The sequence below is a fragment of the Schistocerca serialis genome, chromosome 9 (assembly GCF_023864345.2).
Source record: "Schistocerca serialis cubense isolate TAMUIC-IGC-003099 chromosome 9, iqSchSeri2.2, whole genome shotgun sequence".
Lineage (NCBI taxonomy): Eukaryota > Metazoa > Arthropoda > Insecta > Orthoptera > Acrididae > Schistocerca > Schistocerca serialis.
In genome coordinates this window covers 67954193-67967380 of record NC_064646.1, presented here as the reverse complement: position 1 = coordinate 67967380, position 13188 = coordinate 67954193, and the positions used below count along the sequence as shown (strand labels likewise).

At 47.3% G+C, this 13188-nt stretch overlaps 1 protein-coding gene and 1 non-coding gene across 2 annotated transcripts in view; both read left to right on the top strand.

Moving 5' to 3' along the window:
* LOC126419216 (calcium uniporter protein, mitochondrial) overlaps positions 1 to 13188 on the top strand; it is a gene marked incomplete in the record, with an annotated part of 2318083 nt that overhangs the window by 220178 nt on the left and 2084717 nt on the right.
* Positions 7813 to 7885, top strand: Trnai-aau (transfer RNA isoleucine (anticodon AAU)). Its single transcript has one exon. It is a non-coding gene; the product is annotated as a tRNA-Ile (tRNA).

Below are 13188 nucleotides of genomic sequence, written 5' to 3'. Positions count from 1 at the left end.
ATCACTTTTCTTTGTTTAGTGCTAATTGCCACTTTCCGCACCATACAGAAATTCTCTCTAGATGAGTTTGTAATTGGAATTGATCGTCTGATGATTTTACTAGACGGTAAATAACAGCGTCATCTGCAAACAATCTTAGCGGGCTGCTCAGATTATCACCTAGATCACTTATTTAAATGAGGAACAGCAGAGGGCCTATGACACTACCTTGCGGAACGCCAGATATCACTTCTGTTCTACTCGACGATACACCGCCTATCACTACGAACTGTGACCTCTCTGAGAGGAAATCACGAATCCAGTCACAGAACTGAGACGATATTCCATATGCACGCAATTTGATTAATAGTTGCTTGTGAGGAACGGTATCAAAAGCCTTCTAGAAATCTAGAAATATGGAATCGATCTGAGATCCCTTATACCAACACTCATTACTTCATGGGAATAAAGAGCTAGCTGTGCTACACAACGACGATATTTTCTGAAAGCGTGTCGGTTATGTATCAATAAGTCATTTTCTTCAAGGTGATTCATAATGTTAGAGTACAGTACATACTCCAAAATCCTACTGCAAATTGAGGTCAATGATATGGTTCTGTAATTCAATGGGTTACTCCTATTTCCTTTCTTGTTTGTTTATTTATCTGTTATTTTAAACTGCGATATGTATATGTATTATGTCCTGGCATTGATGCGTTAAGGGTATACTTCCGCAACTTCTTCGAATGTCTCTCTCACTCACTTGGAGAGACTAGCCTTTTGCAGCCTACCGTTCCGAAAAAGTGTGTCGTGAGGTGTCAGGCATGTCGAACGTCGGGTACACCCCAACTGAGGGGGCGGGGTAGTAAATTACACGGTGTGAGTAAGTAGCAAATAGACGGCGGTAGTTTGGCATTCCTTCAAGTGTGGTGTGAGCATCCTGTAACCTCCCCCTCGCTTATCGACCTTAATGACAGTGAAAAATTAAACCGCGTGCACCTAATGGGAATTTGGGAAAAGCAATCGTCACCGAAGCTAATCTGTCGGTAAAGAGGGAGGAAAGGGTTACATCTAAATGAAAGGAAAAATGCAAATGAAATTGGTGAAAATTAATTTTGAGAAAAGAGTAAAATTAATAAAGAAAGTAAATGTGCGGCCTTTACGTTAACAATTAACTAGCGGTAATTAGATATTTGAGATTTGGGGAAAATAACGGTCGCCAGTCCTAAGGACAATTACTATAGTAACGGAAAATGAAAGGTTATTGCACATAAAATTAGCACTAGAAGCGTGGCAACTGAAGGTTGACACGTGTAGTGTGAAAACTGAATGTTTGTCAGAAGTAATAAATTTCGCTACACTCTGACTTAATTTAGCAAAAGAATTAATAAAACCGGAAAATTGAAAGTTAATTTAGTGACTGAAGTTAATAGTGAGCTTTCTCTCTGAAGCACATCGAAATTCAGTAAAATACGGTTAGTCTTGGACTACCTCAACAATCATTTCAAAAGCTACTTGAATCTACGCAATTTAGAAATAAGAGATTTAACTTTGAACTTGAATTAAATGATTCTGAACAATTAACAATAGTAAAATTTAGTACGTACCAAGCTGAACTGCAGTCACAGGTAAGCTAAAATACGGTAACAAAACTCGCACTCTTAATTTGTGACTGTGTAATCTAAATATTGTAGCCAGCTATGAATACTTTAACTCAACTTTGAAATTAAAGCAGTGAAATCGAATGATACTACTTTAATGCTGGCGTTTGAATTTCAACGACACTCGGGTTCATTCCGGAAAAGGAAGGGACCTTGCTTGGTAATGCAATTGGGACAATGAGCAACAAAGGTTCATGCTACGTTGCTGTAATTTAGTTATGAGAATTGAACAGTTTGAAAAGCTGAGGTCTGCCATACAGTTCTAAAACTTTACGTGCTTCCAGTCTTCCTTCTTGGTTGATTGAAGGTTTGAAGCCGTCGATCGAGGAGGTGGCGACAGTCACTCATTGTCGGCCGTCGCTGTTGCAGAAGCTGGATGTTGGCGCGCCTCCTTCTCGACACGGTCTCCAGCCGAAACGGGCTCTTGATGTGTGCCAGCTAACGCTTCCCGTCCGCGACACCATGTCAGAAACTAACATAGCAAGTCGAGCGCAATTACATGCTGCCAAACCCCGAACGCGCGGCAACTCGAGGGAGCGTCACACAACACACCTGCTCCACTGCCTTCATCCAGCCAGACTCTCCTCTGCCCGCGCTCCACGCGACAGAGTTAACACTACCAAAGATCCTTAACACTTTGGTTCTCCACTCGACCTATCGATGTATTCGTTCGATAGCATAGTTTTCCCTAGGCCAGACCCAGCGTATAAGTACAAATAATATTCACAAAACAAACCAATTATAAATCGACATAAATGCACATATATACAAATAGTAAAACAATTACATTATACAAAGATGCAGAAATGTTATATCTTCAGGTAACAAAATAAGGAAAAAATTTGCAGTGCAATAGATGGAAGTAGGAGGACATGCATTTCCGGCGTTACACGTGCCCCACATTGAGGATGTTCGTGTAACCTAAACAGACTCAGAAAATGTCCCAAAAAGAAAAAAAAACAGCGGAAATGCATATGCTCAAAACATCAAGAGATTTAGCATTAGGCTAATCAACCATAAACCAATTTTTAGACCATAATAATTGAGTGGAGACACTCCTAATCTTATTCCACTCTGTCATCTTACACAAAAGAAAACAGGTTGACAACATATTAAAATTCATAGGAAACATAGAAAATGGTTTAGCTATTCAAAAAATCAAATTTCTTAACAGTATCAAAAAATCCACTACTATTTACAAAATTAGAGTGCATGGTCATTAAGAACAGGTATATCAAAATACGCAAATTAATAATTAATTACATAGAATACACATTTTATATAACCTTTTCATAATTAATATTCTCGTCATGAGAGTCCACTTAACGCTAAACAAGAAAATAATATACAGCAGATGGACAAAAACATAAATATTGACAGCAGAATTCTTTCACATCAGCTGTCCGGAAAGAAAAACAACTCCGCCTTCCGTACTCGCAAGTACAAAGAATGCCGATAGCGGCACAAGAGCCGATAGCGACTCCGCCTCGCCAGTATTGTTGCGCCCGCCTGTGCGGCACGCTTGATCTCACTCGCCCTTGTAACGGCATTTCCAGAACGTCCGTTTCACTGAATTCTTTCGGAAAAACCCACTCCCGAGTGATCTCAAGGAGTCCATTAACACTATCACAGTGGATAACTCAACACTGTCCATCATCACAAGCATGTACTAGCCTGAAACTTAAAACAGCGTCTAAGTACATCGGCAATGACTAGTAAAACACACATTCATAAAATCTTACAGCTAGTTACAAAATCATACTTACATTGCTTAATCTACTGTGACTCAGCTGAAAACTTAAACTAGCAGCTTGGATTTTTCAATTGATAAATAATCACTCTCTCTTAAATCATTTAGTAAAAATTAATTACTTATTAATTACAACTTCTTTAATGTCCTCTTGGTCAGGCAAAAGCATGGCAATCTAGCAAATCGTTTAAATCTTACACTCTATATTTACACACTGTACAAATTAACCATTCTGTGGTATTAATCCTAGGTTGGTACAATTTCAAGTCTACAATGTTCCGTATACCTAATAGTTTTCCAGAGCTTGGATACACTAAGCAATAAGCATTTGTGTGAGGTACACCAATGACTTTATATGGTCCATTATAAAGAAACTTAAATTTAGAGATTTCATTGTCTATCTCGCTCGGTTCCTCATGAGCTTTTGCAAGTACTAAGTCTCCGATTGAAAACTTAGCAAAACTCGCTTTAGCGTCATGACGACGTATGCGAGCATCGGCTTTTAGCTTCATTACTTCTCGCAAACGATCTTTTTTTCACACCAATACTAATGTCAATCCGTGGAGGGAATTTATCTCTTCCAATTCACTTTCTACACTTTTGTCAATGCCGAGATTCCTCACGTTACGGCGGTTCAAATTCATTCCTACGTCAATGTCATCCGGCCAGTTAACAATGTGCATAGGCATCATGTACGTAGCTGAGTTCAACAAAGTGGGTCGATGTGTGTAAAAGTGTTGGGACAATGTGGGCCACACTCAGTGGTGGGACGGGAAGGTCGACGCCGACGCCAACGCCTCATCGTAGTAGTTCCAGCCGTAGTGGAATCGTTCCCGCCTGTCGTCCATTGACGGGAATACTTTATATGGCACTGGTAAGCAGGAACTCAAGGTGTGCACGAATGCCAGGGCAACCTGCATTCGCATCACCACCGTTAGAAGCAACTGGTGTCGATCCATTGAAAGGCATTATCGAAGCCGATTGATACAGTGCTACGTGTCGAGCGCGATGAGATCCCAACATTCGCCTGTGGCAGTTTCTACACTCACGCTCATAAATTAAGGATAATTGCAGAATGTGGCACTACACAATGTGGCACTACACAAAACTGGCGCTAATAGCCTAGGCACATAGGGAACACACACGACACAGATCTGTAAGTCCACGGTATTGGTTGAAAAAACCGTCCCGAAACACATGAGCTACAAAACGCCCCTGTTTCCTGCGCATGTACCCCGACATCAGTATGGGATATGATCACCATGCACACGTATACAGGCCGCGCAACGGGTTGGCATACTGTGGATCAGGTGGTCGAGCAGCTGCTGAGGTATGGCCTCCTACTCTTGCACCAGTGCCTGTCGGAGCCCCTAAAGTGTCGTAGGGGTTTGAAGACGTGCAGCGATACGGCGACCGATAGCATACCAGACGTGCTCGATGGGGTTTAGGTCTGGAGAACAGGCAGGCCACTCCACTCGCCTGATATCTTCTGTTTTAAGGTACTCCTCCACGATAGCAGCTCGGCGGGTGTGACCCACTGCACCTCTGAAAAGGTGGACATACTGGTGAAAAATTACGTCCGAATACAGCTGACCTGTTACAGCTCCTCTGTCAAAGACATGCACGAGTGTGCGTACACCAATCATAATCCCACCCAACACCATCAAACCACGACCTCCATACAGGTCCCTTTCAAGGACATTGAGTGGTTGGTATCTGGTTCCTGGTTCACGCCAGACGAAAACCCGGCGAGAATCACTGTTCAGACTATACCTGGTCTCGTTCGTGAACATAACCTGGGACCACTGTTCCAATGATCATGTACTGTGTTCTTGACACCAGGCTTTACGAGCTCTCCTGTGACCAGGGGTCAGTGGAATGCATCTTGCAGGTCTCCGGGCAAATAAACAATGTCTGTTCAGTCGTCTGTAGACAGTATATCTGAAGACAACTGTTCCAGTGGCTGCGGAAAGTTCCCGAGCAAGGCTACCTGCAATACTCAGTGGCTGTCTGCGGGCACTGATGGTGAGATATCGGTCTTCTTGCGGTGTTGTACGCTGTGGACGTCCCGTACTGTAGCGCCTGAACACGTTTACTGTCTGCCGGAATCATTGTCATAATCTTGAGGTCACACTTTTTGGCACACAGCGGGCCCATGCTACGACCTGCTGTGTTTGAGCAGCCTCCAGTCGCCCTAGTATTCTACCCCTCATAACGTCATCAATATGTATTCATTGAGCCATTTTCAACACACAGTCGCCATTAGCACGTCTGAAAACGTCCGCACACTTACTCGCTGCACCGTACTCTGACATGCACCAACACACCTCTGCAAATGTGGACTGCTGCCAGCGCCAACGTGCGTCGACCGGAGGTCAGATGCACCGCATGGTCCTACCCCGAGGTGATTTAAACCCGCAAACCGCCCACCAGGGCGTTGTTTCACCATCTGTCAGCTTTATCCTTAATTTATGAGCAAGAGTGTAGGTTGCCGCCCTGCTTGTGTAACATCTGGTCTGTTGAAAGGATTGAGTCAGTACTGTGTGTGTGTGTGTGTGTGTGTGTGTGTGTGTGTGTGTGTGTGTGTGTGTGTGTGTGTGTGTGTGCCGCCAGTAGGCGCTCTTAGATCTTATAGTCCGCTCTGAGAAGAGTAAGTGGGAGAAAGTTTGTGGTCTCACGACTTCCGGACGCTTTATGTAGTGCAATTAAAATGCAGGCCACAAAGGCCATTGGCACGTAGAAGTTGGGTGTGAGCAGCACCTGGAACATTTCGATCCAGCGCTGGATCATCAGGTCGCGGAACGCCCAGTAGAATTCAACCAGAAGGCCGTCAGGGCCTGGCGATTTGTTCGTCGCGCGATAGCGTCCGTCATCTCGTCCGTAGTAATTGCCAACGCCAAGGATGCTGTCACTGTAGCTTCAAGAGTACGTGTGGCGTGTTGGAGAATGTCCTCAGATGCCGCACCGTCCGCGGTTCAGTCGTCGTAAAACTGTCGATAATGCCCAGGAAAGTTGGGGACGTGGCTACCGTCTTGCTTGAGGAGGTTGCTGGTAAGCTATTTACGACGACGACGACTACGGTCAGACGTATGGAGCATAGATGGTGTTTCCTCAGGAGCGATATCCCGTCGGCGTGACGCACCACCATACTCTGTAACGAAAGGTACTTGGCTTTAATGTGTTGTCGTCCTCTGTGCTTCTCAGGCGATTGAGGTTGGTTGTCTAGTCCCCGCAACATGGTGTAGTAAAAATTCATGGTGTGCGGTGCCACACAGCCGATTCTTTCCCGCACTGGACCAACTCTCTCGTGATGATTGGTTTGGCGCAGTTGAGCCATGACATCAGTGTAGAGGGGTACCTGGGAAAGTGCGTACACAGGAAGTCTCCACTGCTGCAACGCGCTGTCGACAAATTTGATCGTGAAGGGTGGAAGAAGTGTCAGACTTCCATGCCCCCCGCCCCCCCCCCCCCCCCCCGGGTGCGCCAACCTGACTGTGGTGGAAGTAGTAGGGAGTTGACGAGAGCGCAGTGGTCGGGAAAGGCGAGAAGCCATTTTTCTTCGGCGAGAATTCCGGACTGGAGGGTGTCGGAGACATAGATGCGATGTATCCTGCTTGCAGAATGCCCGGAGGCGCCGCCGTGCGCCTTCTTCCGTGCGTCACTGAGGTGGAGACCTTGCACCATTGTACGGTGGGCTGGACACGGTGAGTAGCCGGGATGTTGGTCTTTCGGATGTAATGCGCAAATCGCCTCCAACTATAGTGTGGTCAAAACGGCCAGGGAATAGGTGGTGGTGTCTATAGAGTAAAAAACAGACTTTGACGCCGGTTGGGTATGCCGACAGAGCGTATAGATTGGTAATATGCATTCCGAATACAGTAATGGCCATGCCGCTTGCGGATGGGAGTATGGTCATGTCTATTCTTGGTAGCCCCTCTCGGATGTAGACTGCCACGCCACACCCGGCCTGATCAGCAACAGAGTGATAAAAGTCGTATCCGTAAATGTCCAGAATCGTCGCAGTAGGCGCCTCTTTGCAATAGGGCAACGCCGGCGTCTGACGCGCGAATCATGTCTCGGAGTAATCGTAGCTTCACCGTAATGCGCATCACCACTGAGCCCAGGCTCCTTGCGGCTAACGAAGTGATTGGTTTTGGTGACATCATTTGCAATAGCGTCTGCGCGAATTGACGATACCTCGTACGGAAAGAAAGAGTAGCTGATGCTACTGAGGACTCGGCCGCGAGCATTTACGACGACTTCTTGGGCTCTTATTCGTGATGGCATTCAGACAGGCAAGGGTGCTGTCGATTGTTGCATACGAATGCGAAATACCTGCATTGTGCGTTTCCGCAAAGTGATTTTTACGCCAAAATTGCGATCGTCCTACAAGTTGTCAGATGTGCAGCGCAGAGCGTAGCAGTTTCCGAGGTGTAGCGGTTATCACGTCTGCCTAATACGTAGAAGGTCCCCGGTTTGATTCCGGGCGGAAACACTTTTTCGTCGCACTCAACAAGACACTTGCTACAATCTCTACTGTGATCATTTAAATCAATTTCAAACGTCCCACCACCAGGGTGCAGATGGCTCAAATGATACATGAAACTCTTTCAGAACTGGCTACTGGGTTTTTGTGCTTACTTGGAGGGCTGGAAATGCGCGAAACAGCCGCCGGCATGCCGGTAGTTGCCACACGTTTGCACAAAACGCAAGGGCTCGTCCGCGATTTGAACCCGGGACCTCCTGCACCCGAAGCAGGAATCATACCCCTAGACCACCGAGCCTGTTCGTAGCGGCTAAGCACTGCACATGACTGACGCCTCCGTTCCTGGTATCAGCATGTAGGGCTGCTACTCACCCAGCTTTCTCCCTGGCTGTTGCGGTTTGATTGCTTTCATCGATGTCTTTTACTATAGCAACTTAACTGTGGCCACTCTGTATGCTTGTCGCGGGGTCGCCGAAAGTTGATCCACCATCGCCAAGAGAGGACGTGAGTTTGTTCAACGGGTGACATTACCCCACTCCACCTGACTGCAGGGGGCACACTTTTAAGTCATAGACGCGTGGAGCTAACTGCGTGCGTCGACCCAAGTGGGATCGCCGACGCATCTTCTTCATCGTCTTCCCATGTCATTGTGGGGCGGGGGTGTTCGGTGTACGTACGGTCTTCCCCTGTGAGTGAGTGGTTGTACGATGCTGGCCGGAAGACAATCGTCTCCATCCGCGCGTCTTTCATTACTCCATCCACAGAGGGGAATGGCGCTGGGGTGATCGTTGTGAAAGGTCGTCCGTCACTGTTACTGCCACCGCCAACTGACATCGGGAAGTGAGCGTCGTCAACACATGTGACGTCATCCTCGTGCGACGTCATCCTCGTGCATGGTATTGTCACAGGTTCTTGGTATCGACCTGCACCTTCGCTAGTATCGCCGTACTGAACATTACTTAAAAACACGTCTTTCCGCGTCAGACGAGTCGAGCCGTCCGGGTTCCATAGCTGCTTTGTGGCGGCCTCCCTGTCTATTTGTCCTGTCGCTTTGTCCAAAGCGTCGTTTCGTGATGCGGGCTGTTGAGGATAAGCGGCAGGCTTCGTGAGACAGTGGCGGCGGTAAGCACCTCTACATATGTCAACGGCAGAATGTCGGGTTGGGTGGAAGCGCCACGCCCACAGGTGGTAGTTGTGCGATTCGTCGCTGTATATATTTCACCCAAAGATGTCCTCCTTCACCGCATACTGAGCACATGCGGCGTTGGCCGTCGTACACGATAATGGCTGTGCAGGCACCGGTGCGGAGGTAGGACAACACGTGGCAACGGAGGCCGATGCGCACTTGTCGGACAGGATTTGTCTTGAACTGTGCCCATTTCTCGGCTCCGTGGTCGTGGACCGTGCTGTAGCGGAGGAGGGCGGCTATCACAACTCCAGCAGGTAGTTCCAAAGGCAACTCGAGAACTCTTAATTGTTCGGACGTCCAAACCTTCGTGATTGACGGTCACAGTGTCTAAGTTACTGTCTGAGGGACAGAAGCGGAGTCGTCGACTTGTGTCCCTGATGATCTTGTCGTACGTGGCGTCACTGATCGTATTTACAAACACTGTGCTGTTAACGATGAAACAATGTCAACAGATGAAACTTCCTGGCAGATTAAAACTGAGTGCCGGACCGAGACCCGAACTCGGGACCTTTGCTGTGAGGACGGGGCGTGAGTCGTGCTTGGGTAGCTCAGATGGTAGAGCACTTGCCCGCGAAAGGCAAAGGTCGCGAGTTCGAATCTCGGTCCGGCACACAGTTTTAATTTACCAGGAAGTTTCATGTCAGCGCACACTCCGCTGCAGAGTGAAAATCTCATTCTATGTCAACATACGATTTCCGATGCTGGTATCTTCAACTCGTCTCATAAGAAACGTTCTTCACAAAGTGCTTTGTGTCGCAGAGTGTCCAAACAAGATGTGAATCGTAGCGTTGCTTTACGATATTGGTTCGCTATGTCGTCTTGCTAGTGCAGCCGGCGCGCGTGTAATAGCCGATATAAACGTAACACGAGCGAACGTTGCATCGCGCGCGGAATACAGGCACGAGTCCGCCCTGTAGCCCTGCCAAAGTCAGACTCTGTTACTCGTTCAGCTACGAACTCCTTGAATGTTAGCACCCACACAAAGTAAATAAACACGCCTCAAATTTTCAAACATTTTTTTTCTCAAAAACGGTGCAGAGTTGCGTGTTCCTGTTTAGGTATGTTGAACTCTAAGTCGTGCCCTACGTGCTCTGTCAATATGGAGTGAGGCGTCTTTCGCGAAGAGTGATCGTTCCTCTAAAGATGATGCCTACCTTCGTTGGACGCCCGTCAGTAGGGACCGTATCGCGGACTTCGGCAATCGTCACTAATCTGTCGTTAGTTTCCATACATCTCAATCCTGGCCAATTGTATCAGTACAGCAGACAGACATGGTCAGTTTTGAATGAGTCTCCCATAAGAGAATGCTGAAGATTAGATGGGTAGATCACATAACTAATGATGAAGTATTGAATAGAATTGGGGAGAAGAGGAGTTTGTGGCAGAGCTTGGCAAAAAGAAGGGACCGGCTAGTAGGACATGTTCTGAGTCTTCAAGGAATCACAAATTTAGCATTGGAGGGCAGCGTGGAGTGTAAAAATCGTAGAGGGAGACCAGGAGATAAATAAACTAAGCAGATTCAGAAGGATGTAGCTCGCAGTAAGTACTGGTAGATGAAGAAGCTTGCACAGGATACGGTAGCACGGAGAGCTGCATCAACCAGGACTGAAGACCACAACAACTACTCCCATAAGAGTATGGACGTAGTGGGCGATTTCTCGCAGCGCAGCACAACCTAGAGCAGTGCGACTACAGTGCTGTTACGCATGGTGGATGAAATTCAGCCCTACACTCCATTACGAAAGGTTTTCAACTGTAGCTGTCATTATGGATGTTATTGCGTAGCTTATTGGACGATTTGGTAGCTTACGCTCGAAACTAGTCACCGAGTAATAAAAAAATAATACTGCAGTTTCGACGGTTCACTACACTGTTAGATAATTTGGTAAACAACAGAGTTGCTGTCGTCGTGCCATCCAGAATGCTGGAAATTAGTACATAATTGTATCGAAGGCCGTGTCTCCGTGACGGTTAAATGTTCACAATACTTCGAGCAAACAAGTGTGGAGGGTGTAGGGCTGTTAAGCGTGCCTCTGCCGGCCTTTGCCGGTGTCGGTGTACTCAGCCGCCACTCGCCACCCGCGTGAATACCGTGCACCCTCTTTCATGTTCCCCACTGTTTGTTAACACGCCCCCCTCCTTCCTCACACACTGCCCCACTTCTCTCACTGCCCGTCCCACTGGTTAGACCAGGGGTCTCCAAACTTCTTAGTCCGCGGGCCACACTGACTCCTCCACGAAGTCATAAGGGCCAAGATCTACCTAGTGGGATTAAAGCACCCTAGCACTCCATGACCACCGTAATGTAAGGCTAAAGGAAAGATGAAACCGCAAAAATCTAAGGTTTTGGGAATACCTAGCAGTAAAACGAACTGCGATTTTTATTTAATTACATAAATTTGGTTTGGTTTGTTTTGGGGGAGGAGACCACACAGCGAGGTCATTGATCTATATAATTTTGATTGGTGGGAGTACCTGACAGAAATTCTGGCGAATTTCACCGACAAAAAAGTATCACTGGACATTCTTCACGAAAGCGTCCTGCAAAGTTAACTAAATGTCAAAATCATTGTTAGCAACACTGTTACTGCAAGACGTAACAGAGGTAGAGTATGTCAACGCATTGTTATTTCAAGCGGCGCAACAATAAGTTTAGTTATGTAGTCTTGTAGCGAGTAGCAGAGCCAATGTGGCGGCGTATTGGTCGCGATAGGCCTCGAAACTCAATTGTTGGCAGTATAGGCACCACCTCAAATATTTGGCGGGCCAGATACCGGGGATGTCCGGCCAGCTAACGCGTGCCGGTTTGCCGGCCCTCGAAAGCCGGTTTCGGCCCGCGGGCCGTAGTTTGGAGACCCCTGTACTAAAGCAACAATAATGATTACCATTCTCCCTGTACGCACTCGTTATCCTCGTACATCCTTCTTCCTAACTAGATCTTCTTCTCCCATTATTCTTAGCTGATGCACTCGCCTTAAATTTACTTTCCCCAGAACAAAAAAAAAAGGAAGGTTCAAATGGCTCTGAGCACTATGCGACTTCTGTGGTCATCAGTCGCCTAGAACTAACAACTAATTAAACCTAACTAACCTAAGGACATCACACACATCCATGCCCGAGGCAGGATTCGAACCTGCGACGTAGCGGTCGCTCGGTTCCAGACTACAGCGCCTAGAACCCCTCGGCCACTCGGGCCGGCCCCAGAACATCATGTACACCTATAAATACCTGCTATATCTGGCACTATCATTATTGTCATTATCGCCGCCGCCGCCGCCGCCGCCGTCGGCATTACTATCATTAGTAGTAGCAGTAGTAAAAGTACTTCAGTATTGGCTTTTCAATATTATTTACTCAAATTGCCACTCCAGACACTCAGAATATTTTAATACGCCGTACCATATTAGAATTGTTATTTCTTGGGAAATTCTGATGTGAAAAAAGTGCTGTATGTGTGAAACCCTGGTTCGATGTAAGTGGGCTTGAAAGGCGTAATCAGATCTGGTTAAATAAATAAATGTGGGCCTTAGGGACGAAGAGCTTGTGAAGTCTTTTTTCCAACTTCCCGTGACTGTGTGTGTGTGTGTGTGTGTGTGTGTGTGTGTGTGTGTGTCATATATACAATTTTTATTAATTATGTTCAGGTAATGTGATGCTACACAGCGATTGTGGTTCAATTAGTGTACTTTCTGAAATACGGTTCAGCTTCGAACCACAATTTCTGAAAAGGGCATGAGAAGCCGCTGCCGTGACGAGTGTGGCGTGACGCGGTGCGGTACAGTAGTTGGTGGAACTATTCCCTCTCCGGCGGCCCTATCCAGCCATCTGGCACTCTGCGGTGTCGGTGGCGGGGGCGCCGGCTTCAAGAATGTGGACGGTGCGTCAGGAGAGGATGGGAGACGCGGGAGCAGCCGAGAGGGAGGGAGAGGGACAGAGCGGCGCTGTGCGGAGCCGACGTTAAGATCAATACTGCCGAGGCGAGGCGCCGCGTTACGTCTCGGTCCGCTGCGACGGCCACGCAGGGACCGGGCCGGCAGTCTTAATCTGCAGGGCAGAGGTCTGCACAGCGTCCCACTCGCGCCGCAACCCGCGCGAAGCGAAAATCTCATTTCGGAAACCGATT